This window comes from Lissotriton helveticus, chromosome 9 (assembly GCF_964261635.1).
Source record: "Lissotriton helveticus chromosome 9, aLisHel1.1, whole genome shotgun sequence".
NCBI lineage: Eukaryota > Metazoa > Chordata > Amphibia > Caudata > Salamandridae > Lissotriton > Lissotriton helveticus.
In genome coordinates this window covers 649,380,102-649,392,986 of record NC_136070.1, presented here as the reverse complement: position 1 = coordinate 649,392,986, position 12,885 = coordinate 649,380,102, and the positions used below count along the sequence as shown (strand labels likewise).

The following is a 12,885-nucleotide window of genomic DNA, read 5'->3' as shown; positions in this document are numbered from 1 at the left end:
TAATATAAAAGATACAGGCCAAACGGGCAAGCTTGGAAGCCTTGAGTAGCCCGTGCAGCGTCCCATTAGTGCCACTGGGGACAGCCGCTGTGCCAAGGTGCAAGGGGCCAGCATTTGTTAACCGGCCAACGAGAGGGAGGGGGCGGGTGCAGCACAGGAGGTGTCCTACACAGGCCACTTTATTAACACCTTCGCGCTCATGACGAGCTGAGCTCGTCATGAGCCACGGCGTTCTGGTGCTCATGACGAGCTCAGCTCGTCATGGCCCGTGGAACGCTCAGGTGTGGGGAGAATTTCCCGCTGTGCTGAGCGTTCCACGGGAGCCAATACACCAGTGACGAGCGCAGCACGTCATGAGCACCGGGGCGTCGTAGCTCATGACGAGCTGAGCTCCCCCCTAGCACAGCGGGGGAATAACGCCCGCAGCGAAGCGGTTAAAATGTTTACCTTTAGAGGTGCTAAAAAAGGAAGAGTATAAAAAGTGAGAATGAAACAGTCCTAAACTAGCAGGTGCCACCATCAAACTGTAAGATGCAGATAATGTTCAACCAGCCCATAAGCTGAATCAGGCCTACATGAGCATTATTTGCCCAAGAACATAAAATCTGGCCAGAAAGAAGAACTGCAATTGCAACACAGAGCTGCCTGGTTCAAGACTCATAGCCTTCCCACTATACAACATGTTTTATCTGTTAAAGAGATTAGGGGCCTAATTTATTTTAGGGTGTTATGGGATAAGACCTCTAAATTAACTCAGAAAGTATATACCCATATGGACATCTTCTTGATAAAAGCACAAGCCCCCAAAGTGTCCTAGAAAGTGATAATGGGAAGTTGCCTGCCATACTGGGGAGGGAAACCAAGTGATAGGGTGGTTGATGGCGGAGTCTGTTTTTCACTGGCAAGGGTTAATTCATATCACGGGCTCCAAGCAATTTGCTCTGGGGCCCAAAGGAAGGTGGCCCTTAATTTGGTCACCCATCGCTAGACCAAGGGGACCTGGCACAGGGGAGACCTCTCCCTACCTTGGACCACGCGGTCCTGGTCAAGCGCTGCGAGGTCCAGGAAAGGGGGGCTCACGTTTGCGTTTGATTACGTTCAAAGGATAATTTATTTCCCTAACTTTCCTGTCTAACTAGTGATGATGTTCCAATCCATCAGTGAGCAAAATCCCTTCAACACTTTGTTGCACAGTGACTTTTCAGATCGCACATAGCCATGTCCATTCAAAGAAGATCTGCTTGATTTTGGTTTGTGTGAAGTAACTAACCAGTTGTGGTTTGCTAAAACAATATTCATATTTTTACTAGAATGACTGATTGAAATCGTGCACAATATAACTTGCTCCACAAAGCTCGTGACCTGGGTTGTGGTGATGGTGTAAATCGAGCAGCTCAATATGCAGTCCTTCAGTTTTCCACTTTCTTGATGTACTCAAGCGTATGTGGGGGCATATTATCAAGGAGGACGATAAGAGATTATCGCCGCTAAGCGGCGATAATTCTATTGCCCTATTAGCAAGCTGTCGCTAACAGCAGTTAGTGACAGCTTGTACGCGATAGCGAGCGGTTTGGGGCCCGCTTTGCATGTCAGCGATATTTATCGTTAATGACATGCAAAGTGGGCGTACCCAACCTGTTAGCGACTAAAAACAGTCGCTAACATCGCTATCCCCTATTATCAACGCAGGCTTAGCGATGGAAATATTCGCGCTAAGCGCGAATATCTCCAAAAGCTAACGCCTGCTCAGACCAGTTCTTAGCCATTATATCCACTGGGAGGTGAATATTATGGCTAAGACCCTATAGGCGTTAATGCGTGAATATCGCTGTATTCTCAGCGATATTCACGCATTTCGCCGCTATCGCCGGATATTTTATCGCTTTAGAGATAAACGTTGCTAATAGCACGTTATCTCTGCGATATTATCCGGCGATGCTTGGCGATAAAAAAAAACTTGCTGAGCCCATTTAGCGATAAATATCGCTAGTTGTTGGTAATATGCCCGTGGTCTTTTGCATTACTCTTGCTTTTTATTTGTGTGTGCACCCAGGTCAGGAGATAACACAGGTTTCATGGTGTGCGATACTTGTTTGTAGACGCTTACACGAAGGTTCATAATGCAGTTTAACTTAACTAGCCTAAAAAGAAAGAAATAGAAGTTATTGGTTAAAGAACTAGATGTTGATGGCTATCCTGTATTTGATCAAAACAGGTTTTGAGATAATAGCAGCTGGGAGAGTGTTAGACAATTTGGTAGCTAATGTGGAGAAGGACGTGCCCCCGTATGTAACTGTTCTAGCTCGTAAGCACAGTTACTAAGAACTGATTGGTGGAGCTTAAAGTTTTACTTGACGGTTAAAATAATAATTTGGAGGATAGATGGGTTGGACAGTGGGGATTTTTTAATGTATGTACGATGATAAGGGCTTTGGAAGCAACTCTAAAAGGATAGGATAGCCAGTGCAGGATTGTTAGGAATATTAATATCTCATCATGTCATGAGATATTTCAGTTATGGCTAATTAAGTGGCTTTATTATAATCCAATCTAGATTGAATCAAGACTTTCACTTCTGGTATGTGTCAGTTGCTATCAATGTAAGGTAAATGTTTCTTGAGGTTGACAAAGCACATAATGGACACTTTTATTACTGGTGTGTCAAATGAAAGTTTGGTGTTGAGATGGATGTCAAGATTGGGATGGGGGAGGCTACATAAATGAAGGTGAGGGGGCAATGAGAAATGCTTTGGGCATTATTTGCATGTTGATCTTGGTAGCATTTATTTTCAGGAAGTTAGAAGACCTCTACTAGTGTGTTAAAGTAACACAGTTGATCAAAATCTCATATTGGAAAGGCAAAATATTATTTGAGTGTCATCCGCGTACTTGTGGACAACTGACCCCCACCTGTTGCAGGAAAGTGGATTAAAAGCACGCCTGACCCATGCGGGAGAACACAGTTCAATTGATTAGATGTGGAATCAATTGCTCATGGTCACGTAGAAATGATGTATTCTATTTGATGAATTGATTGCTCAGCTTCAACCCCACTTCAATCAAGGTTTTTTCAGCATAAAATAATATGCAGCATTTCGGAAAAAGCCCCCCCTCCACCATCTGAACTATGGTGGCCGGCAGAGATGGGACACGCCCCCTCACCCAGCCACTCAGCAAGAAATCTTGGAGTCCGGTGGGACGACAAGCTGTCATTTGCTTCACACATCCAGCAAGTGGCAGGTTGCTGCATGAGCAAATTGAGAAATCTCCGTAAGATTCTCCGATTTTTACCAACTAGCTGCCGAAAAACTGTAATCCATGCCACAGTTACTTCAAGGCTGGATTACGCCAATGGCTTGTATCTGGGCTTACCAAAGTATCTTATACGACAACTCCAAATGGTCCAAAATGCGGCTGCGAGACTTTTAATGAGTATTCCTTACAAACACTCTATCTCTCCGCATCTCCTTTCCCTTCACTGGTTACCACTGGCAAGCAGAATAAAATTTAAAGCACTCACCCTGGCTTTTAGATCTCTGTTCGGCAACTGCCCAAATTACCTGAAAGCTAGACTACCAAGATACACCCAAGCCCGGTCCCTTAGATCCAACAACAGTGTACGCATTACAACCCCTAGAGCAAAAAGAGCCAGGTTAGGTGGACGCACCTTCTCGGCCAATGTGGCGGCACTATGGAACTCGCTACCCCCTGCTCTCCAACAGGCTCCATCCGAAGCATGTTTCAAACGATTACTGAAAACCTGGCTGTTTGCCCAACCACGCTAGGCACCACGTTAGACTCCAGCTCTCTACCTAAACGGGCACAACACTGTTGCTATTGCGCCGGGACACCTCCTCGTGAGGTAGCTGTTCGCGCTTTATAAAACTCTGTATTATTAATATTATTATTGAAGGCTATTGCCAGGGATAAACGTGCCAGTGCCCAATACCCGGATTGTTGGCCAGGTGTCAAAGGTCTTCCAAAATCAATAGGATTACCTATTCCTTCCTGGGTCCTGGCCGGAACCCAGTCTAGAAGTCATCCAACAGATTATTGTCTTCGACAAATTGCTGGAGCTGTTTAAAAAACAGCTTTCCAAATGTTTGCCAAGGAATGGAAATGGGGAGATTGGTTGAAAGTTGTTGAGATCTTGTGAGTCAAATGTGTGTTTTTTCAAAGGCCTGTCACAATGGCAGTTTGCCACACCATGGGTAGAATTACTTGTCCTAGGGAACAGCTAAACGTGTCCAGCAACTGAGATTTGAGAACAGGTAAAAGAAGATTCACGAATTTAGGTAAGCATAAACAATGACAGTTTGACAGTTTGTGAAAGTGGCATGAAAATCGACTCATTCAATTGGCATGAAAGAGATTAAAGTAGTCACAGTTTGAATGTTGTGAGTTCTCATAGGAAAATTATTATGTGTCAAAATTGTTTCTGCCTAGATGTTGCCACATATTAGTTTAATCTTCTTGAAGAAGAAAGGAGCAGGATTATCACATGGTTGTCAGGTGTGTTGTGAGGTAGATAAGGAAGCTGAAAGATATTGTAGCTCTGAACATAATACAGAATAATTCAACAGGGTCAGAGCTTGGGAGATACGATCAGAGAAGTAGATTGTCTTGGCTTCCCAAATTTTACTTGTATAGGTGGTAGCTATGTTTATATATAAGTGTGCTTATTTACAAGAAACTGACGCATCTGTATACATGTGTCAGTATCCCTTCGCCTGTGTGCGAAACCCTTGTGCCACCATGGATGTGGCGTATTTACAACACAGCACACCATGGCGCAAGGATTGACATTTGCGTCAGAAATGTTGATGCATCTGTCTGCGCAAAATTCACGCATTGCTGGAGTTGTGTCACTAACATGACACAACTCCAGCAATCCATGGAGAGGCCTATTCCTAATACACTGCAGTACTCCTTACGCCTGCTCCAAGCATTCGTAAGGTTTTGATGCAGTGGCCTCCTGGAAGTGGCGCAGTGAAATCTTGTAGATTTCTATGCATCAATTCTATGAGGCTTTCCCACGTGGGAACGCCCACCCTACATACATTATACCTGACGCAGTTATAATGTGGCGCAGGGCTTTACAACGTGACTCATCTCCCTAGATGCCTCACATTGTAAATGGGCGCAACGTATCGCATTGTTTATGCCGCCGTTTCCTCACAAAAAGTGATGCAACAGCAGTGCAAAAGTGTCGCAAGGGGCGTGTAAATCTGCCTCTCTGTTCTATTATATATACACCATATTCTATAATCCATTGTATTTATACTCTGAACACTTCCACATTGAAAGATTTTAATTCGATGGAGAAACAAGGATTATTTGTTCAATATAGTTATTTTCCATGAAGTACTGTTGAGATATTTGCTCTTTTGTTCGCAGAGAAAAATTAAAAAATGATAGTAGGAATCAACACATTATTCTCATACACTACTCATTACTTGGGTGGAATGTTAGTCCATGTGTTTATGGCTTTTGTACCTTTATCCGATTTTTTCTTCTTATTCAGACATGAAAATAGTGGACATGGCGAAAAAATCCAGGTGCCAATCCTAGGGTTCTAGCCTCCCTCTAATGGGTTTGAAGCTACAGTCCAGGGCTGTGAGGCCAAGAAAAAGGGCTGGTTAGTGAGGCAGGCTTACAGCGTCGTTTAATTGCTTTTGGACCTATGCCTTCCAGATGTACCCCAAAACTGGGAAAAATTGCTGTATGCAGGTCAAATGAGTTATATCTCAAAACTATTAACTGAATCTGCATTATGCTAATATACAAAGGGAAACTTATTCTGGAGAAACCTCAGAGCAGACTAATAATTAGTATTTGACCTTTTAATGGCTGCAGAGGTGCTGATAGGGATCTTGCAGCCAAGGCTGAAGGCACATGCCCCTGAACCCTTTTAGCCTCCATATCACATTTAACAATGTAGGTTTGGACTAAAAAAAATCCCAGAATGCTGATCACTGTCAGACAAAACCCTAAATGATAATGCTTTGTTTAACAGCACTCTGCCACTCTTTTCCTGCATCTGGATTGTGCTTTATAATCTTTCAAATAAAAAGGTAAATGTTTTAGAAGTTCATCATCATATTAGATCCCACTGTTTAGTGGTACAGTGACGTGAGTGATGCCTTTAATTGAATTCTAGCGATTTTCAACTGTTTCCTTGTTTTCATGCAGTAATGGTCAACAAACCAACCACGCCCACTAAAACATGTTGGATGCGTCTTTGCTTTTGACTGTGTACAACTCTATGCTGCCTTTCAGCTTGATTTGAGGGATTTAAGTTCCACTTACATACACACCTAATAATGCACTAATATGTAAAAACTATTAACATTGGAGTAAAGATATCTGTTTTGGGGAGACCTGGGACAATCGTTTCCACCCAATGTAACTAATATAATATATTTCCACTCAATAGAACTGTAAGGTTGCTATTTATCTTTTTATTGTTTTATTGATATCCGCACCAGGAAAGTTGCTTCTTGCAAAGTTTCTTCAACAATGACAGTGGAATAATAGACAAATTATGGCACGTCCTGTTTAGTGGCGGCTGCCTCGGCACAGGGGTGGTGAAAAAACCAAAAACACTTACCTGTGAACACCACCACCTTCTCTCCTCTCCTTCGTCCTCTTCTCTCAGCACTGGAAGCAAATAACGGAAGCACCCAGGCTCCCAGACTCTCCCAGCCAATCACGAGGCTGCGTTACAGTAGCATTGTGATTGGTCTGAGCGCCGTGGTTCAGTACTCATAAAGGGACTGGAAGCCTGTGTATGTTCTCAGCCCAGGCTCTGCATTACAGCCTGGTGGAGATCATGAAAAGTTTGCATGGCAGTTACCATCATACGTACTTAGGGAGAGCAACCCCTCTGCTCTGGCCAGCCCAGCCCCACCCCGCACCACCTTAACCTGGCTCCTAGTTGGCAGTGAAAAATAAAACGATAATAACATCACTTTATTATAATTTCATTTTTTTGCACTGCTATAAAGAGCAGTGGGGCGACACTTCTCCACCATAGCGGAGGAGCCGCCACTGTTCCTGTGATGTAATTTCCTGAGGTGTCACGTCGTATATACATTTGAGGGGACTCGCACATTCCCTTTCTCTCCCATTTCCCAGGAATCTTAGCGCCAGCCCTGCTATCCACAATCACACTGCTTCCCTCTTGGAGCCTGTCTCTTCCAACCCACCACCATTCTGTATAATGAACTATCATTGGGATCCTCAGAATGAGAAAAGCCCTAAAGATATTAGCTATAATTTCTTTAACTCCGGGCCTGTATCATACTCACGCCACTTGGTCTAGACATCTCTGAGAACGTTTATTCCAGCATGTGTCGTGACATCCCTCACGCAGAGCCACAGATTAGGCGGCCATCTGCTCGATACCATTGTCCTCCCGCCTGCCAAATAGGTCATGGTCGTTCCCATGCATGTGAGGTGAGGCGGTCAAAGAGCTCAAACTGTACTGGACACATTAGCAGGCTTTGACCGAGCAAGGCTGCTCAAGCTGTGAGGTGGCTAGTTGACGTGACCCTCTAGAATCGATGGTTCAAAATTCCGCCACTAGCAAGATGGGCCAGCTCTCCAGCCTACAGAGGACATGGTAGTTGCTGCCAAACTTCCAGAAGTTCAGCCTGTGTCTTGGACTTTCATGCTCTGCTCCCTTTGGGATATATGACGTTACATTATATTCTCTTGCAACGCATGCCTTTACCAAGCATGTGTTACAACGGTAAACAACCTTTACAACGAAACTTTTACAACGACCTATCATTACAACGCAACTTTTACAACGCAAACTATTACAACGCATTGCTCTGGGGGGCGCTCTAGGATAGGGAATAGGTTAATTTACTATCCAATAACCTTCCCTACTATCCACGGGGACTGGAGTTGGAATAGTAAATTAAACTATTCACTATCCAGCGCCTAAAAGCATTATGAGTTGCAATGGAATGCGTTGTAAAAACTGCGTTGTAAAGGTAGGCGTTGTAAAAGTATGCGTTGCAATGTCATACATCCGTTACAACACGAATCTCATTACAAAACCTTTATCACCCATGTTATTTAAACGAATATGCCGCGCATTCCTTTGCAACGAATTTCATTGTAAAAGCATGTATGTTAAAGGCATATGCGTGCCATGTTTCCCTGACCCCTACCCTAAACTCTTATCCCGGTACCTGGCGCCCCCCCTCCCCGGTCCCCCAAATGTTCTAAACAAATACCCTTCCCCTGCCCTTAACCCTAAAACCCTACTCCTGCGTGACACCCCTGTCCCCCAACTCTTCCTCTAACCTAAACACAATCAGCTAGATTCATGAAAGACCCGTTTTGCGAGTCTTTAATAGCGATTCATAAGGAATCGCTATTAAGGACTTGCAAAATGGGATTCATGTAGGAATCGCAAAATAAATTGCGATTCCTACATCTTCCTTATTTGCGATTAGCAAATTGCTAATCGCAAATAAGGAATAACTCCCCATTCATTCCTATGGACCAAAGGCCCATAGGAATGAATGGGGAGTTATTCCTTATTTGCGATTAGCAATTTGCTAATCGCAAATAAGGATGAGATTTCAAGGGTGCCAGGGGTGTCCAAAGGACACCCTGTAGCACCCCTGAAATGCAAATTTGCACAGGTGTTACGCACACACATGTCCAAAGGACATGTGTGTGTGTAACATGCAACAGAGAAAAATACACTAAAGTGCTTTTTCCTACTTTTTTCGCTATTTACCACGAAGTCAGACTTCGTGGTAAATAGCGGCCAGAAATTGCGAATTCGCAATTTAAAATTGGTTAATGAATTGCATTTAAGGAATCTCAAATAGAGATTCCTTAAATGCAATTCCTCGCAAATATGCGATTTCGCTAATAGCGATTTTTGCATTTGGGATGATGAATCCCAAATGCAAAAATGGCGCTCGCAAAGGGCTAGATTCTCAGAATCTGGCCCTTTGCGAGCACAATTACCTTTCATGAATCTAGCTGTAAATCACTACCCCAGTTTTCCCCCCAGCCTGTCACCAGCCCTTCTCCTACTCTAAACCCTAAAACACTACCCCTGCGCCCCTCCGTTCCCCAGCCTTTCCTAACCCAACCCCTAAAATAGTAGCCTCCCACCCAGGCCCAACGCCCTTTACCTCTCTCCTAGTACAGCAGCCCATCCGAGGGGCGGTGCACGTCGTCCTGAGGAAGCGGAAGAGTCTTTCAGCCTGATTCATCAAGCCGAATTGCGCTCGCAAAGGGCCAGAATCTGAGAATCTGGCCCTTTGCGAGCGCAATTTTTGCATTTGGGATTCATCATCCCAAATGCAAAAATCTGTAATTGCTAATTCGCTAAATTGCGAGGAATTACATTTTAGGAATCTCTATTTGAGATTCCTTAAATGCAATTCATCAACCATTTTTAAATTGCGAAAATGCAATTTTGGGCCGCTATTTACCGAGAGGTCAGACCTCTCGGTAAATAGCAAAAACTTAGAAAAATGCTTTTAAAAGCATTTTTCTAAGTTGCATGTTGCACACACACATGTCCTTTGGACATGTGTGTGCGCAACACCTGTTTCAATTTGCATTTAAGGGGTGCTACAGGGTGTCCTTTGGACACCCCTGGCACCCTTTAAATCGCTATCTTATTTGCGAGTAGCTAATTGCTAATCGCAAATAAGGAATACTCCCCATTCATTCCTATGGGCCTTTTGGCCCATAGGAATGAATGGGGAGTTTTTCCTTATTTGCGATTAGCAATTTGCTACTTGCAAATAAGGAATGTGTAGGAATCGCTATTTATTTAGCAATTCCTACATGAATACCGTTTTGCGAGTCCTTAATAGCGATTCGCTATGAATCGCTATTAGGGGCTCGCAAAACGGCCCATTGATGAATAAGGCTGTTAGTTTCCTCTAACAATGTGGATTGCCTAGCAACACAGCTGTTTCCACCCATAGTAACTACACATATGCCTTTACCATCCACACCTTTACAACAAAATTCGTTGTAAATAGCATGCGTGGTAAAAGCATATGCTTAGTAAACAAAATGCATAGTAAAGGCTGCGTATTGTAATGGAGCTTGCGTTGTAATGCATGAGTTGTAATGGCATGCATGGAAACAGCCGCGTTGTAATGGTTGTTTCCCGTGCAGAATGCCGGATTGCTCTGAGGTTACAGTCAGCTGTAATTGAGAAAAGCATACTATGGTTTTACGCCACTTGGACCAAAAGACGCAGCAGTCAGCAACTCAAAATTGCTTCATGCTCATTGCTGGAAATGGATTTAAATGATCCTGGTGTAATTTAAATGTTGATCAAAGGGTGACAGCAGAAAGGGGCTGGAGTCATGGCGGCGGAGTAATGAGCCACAGAGTGTGACAGACTCTTTACACATTTATTTTTGAAAACTCTGCCCAAAGAAATTAACAGCAAAGACACAATGGATAGTAGATCTTACTTGGTAGGTTAGAAATACATTACATTTTGAGATATCTTAAGACGATGCAAATACCTTTGTGTACCCAGCAAATTCCAGGGCATAATAATAGTAAGATAACTAGTGGGTAATACACTTTCTGGAGAAATCTCAATCCAGTCTGTTTCCAAGTTTTACTCATCATAAATTAATAGTGTCGAGTTTTAATAAATTGCCAGCTGCAAAACACAACGTATAACATGCAGGTTACATATGTGTATTTTATGTGGACAGCTCAGTGGGTTGTTGCTTTTGCAGCAGGGAGGCTTGTATTACCTACAGGCCACACGTTATAATTTTGTAATATAGCTCAGCGAGTTTTGAACCGGCATCAAGGAGCTGGATGAAACTGCAAGGGATAAGTATCAAGCCTAAATTGTGTCTTTGTCTTATTTTTTTGTTAATCTCATTTTGCTAAAAAGTGTTCCTTTGGATTGTAATTTGTGTGGTTTATTTCTAACTTCTAGAGAAATGATTATTAGCGTAATTACTCATAAAGATAAATATATCTGACATTCATGCAATGCCCACTTACCTCTTACATAGGGAACTAGGAAAACCAAACACCTGCCTTCAAATCATATTTCAACTCAAGCACTTGGAAAGTGACAAGCTAAGAGCCTTTATCTCCTCGATTGCTGATGGACTATTAAATGAGCCATTTGTGTTGGACCCAGGTGTGCGCAGATTGTGTGCTGGCAAATTGCTCCCGGACAAAGTGCGCACATTTCACTGACGTCGAGGTGGATCCCGGATATAGCTCAGTAATAGCTGTCAGATTCAGACGAACCGCCCTAATTTCCGGCACTGAATCCATATAATTTACTTGTTGTAAAGCGCTCCGATACCCTTGGGTCCAGCTAGCGCTATATAAAACTCCTAAAATAAAATACATAAATAATACATATTTAAAAGTGAAGGGGCTTATTTACAAGCTTCTTGCGCGGCCGGTACGTCACTTTTTCCCCATATTAAAAGTGACGCCCCGACGGCGCAAGGGGCTTGTAAAATAGCCCAGAAGTGTTTACCTGTGCATTTTTTTGTCACCAAGAGAAAAACTCTCTATATCCCCAGTATAAAAACATATCAGCCTCTTTGCCAATATCAACAATGCTAATTACTGGTGAAGATCAGAGATGCCTGCCCACCAACACGGGGCTGGACCCGATTAAGGCTTAAAAAGGGGTCCTTTGGCCCCAGGTAAACATAGGTAAACAAATGAAAAAATCTTTCCAACCATCAAGTCAAAAACAAACTGATCTTTAAACAACACGAATTAGTGGTGACCTCGGCTGGAAAAATCACATCGAGTTTCTAAATAAAAAAAGTTTCCACAAAGTATTTCAACCATTTAATGTGATGTCAACATAAAAGCGAGTTGGAAAATGTATAGAGTAAATGTGAATAATTGGCATCTGTGAAAACGCCCTCTTTCACTGTGATAAATATAAACACACCCGATAGACTTGTGTTATTTATAACTGTATGTTAGTTTCATATTGATGACAAGTTCATATACATTGTTAGATGGTATGGACCCAAAACCTATTAAGATGCAGGGGAGGAGGGGAATCCCTATCTATGTTGATTACTGCAGTAGTTTCCAAGGGCCTTAATGGGTATTGTAAATTTTGATCCAAGAAGGAGGCCTCTCAGAGAGAGAAAACAGCAGACTAATGTATAGAGGGGCATATTATCAAGGAACGGCGTTACATTTATCGCCGCTATAGCGGCAGAAAACTACCGCTAAAGTGGCGATAATGGGCTTGATAATACGCCCTTGAGAATTCCAATAGAGGCCCATGTTCTGCTGTGAACATGGGCTTCTATTGGAATTCTCAAGGGCCCATTATCGCCGCTTTACCGACAGTTTTCTGCCGCTAAAGCGGAGATAATTTTAACTCAGTTCCTTAATAATAAGCCCCAGAGTTCCTAGTTTTTTTCTCTAGATCCAATGTTGGTGAGAGGTGGGCGTCCTCTTTCAATGTGTCAATGTGTTTCAACCTGTGAACCAGGTGCATGGCTCTTCATCAGAATGGCCTACGATTATCATTTGCTCTATATGAGAATGGTTATGATGAATTCGGAGGAACAGGGTGGAGTGATTATAATATAATGTACTTGGACGAACAGGCTTGTTCTTGTAGTACGCTGGGGACAGATAAGGCTAATCAACGTATTGAATTAGTAAAAGGAGAGTACAGGGCACACCGTGTTTGCCTCCTTATTTATTTGCTGTTTTATGTAGCCTGAACTTCACTCAGCAGGGTTTCAGAGAATGTACTTCAGGGGGCATATTATCAACAAATAGCGATATGTATCGCTAAGTAGGCTTAGCGGCAATTTTTTTATCGCCGCGAATCACCGGATTTTATCGCTGAGATAACGTGCT

At 43.0% G+C, this 12,885-nt stretch overlaps 1 protein-coding gene across 1 annotated transcript in view; it reads left to right on the top strand.

The window, feature by feature from the left end:
• LOC144782903 (sodium/calcium exchanger 1-like) overlaps positions 1–12,885 on the top strand; it is a 369,404-nt gene that overhangs the window by 257,437 nt on the left and 99,082 nt on the right. The gene's annotated exons all lie outside the window — the stretch shown is intronic.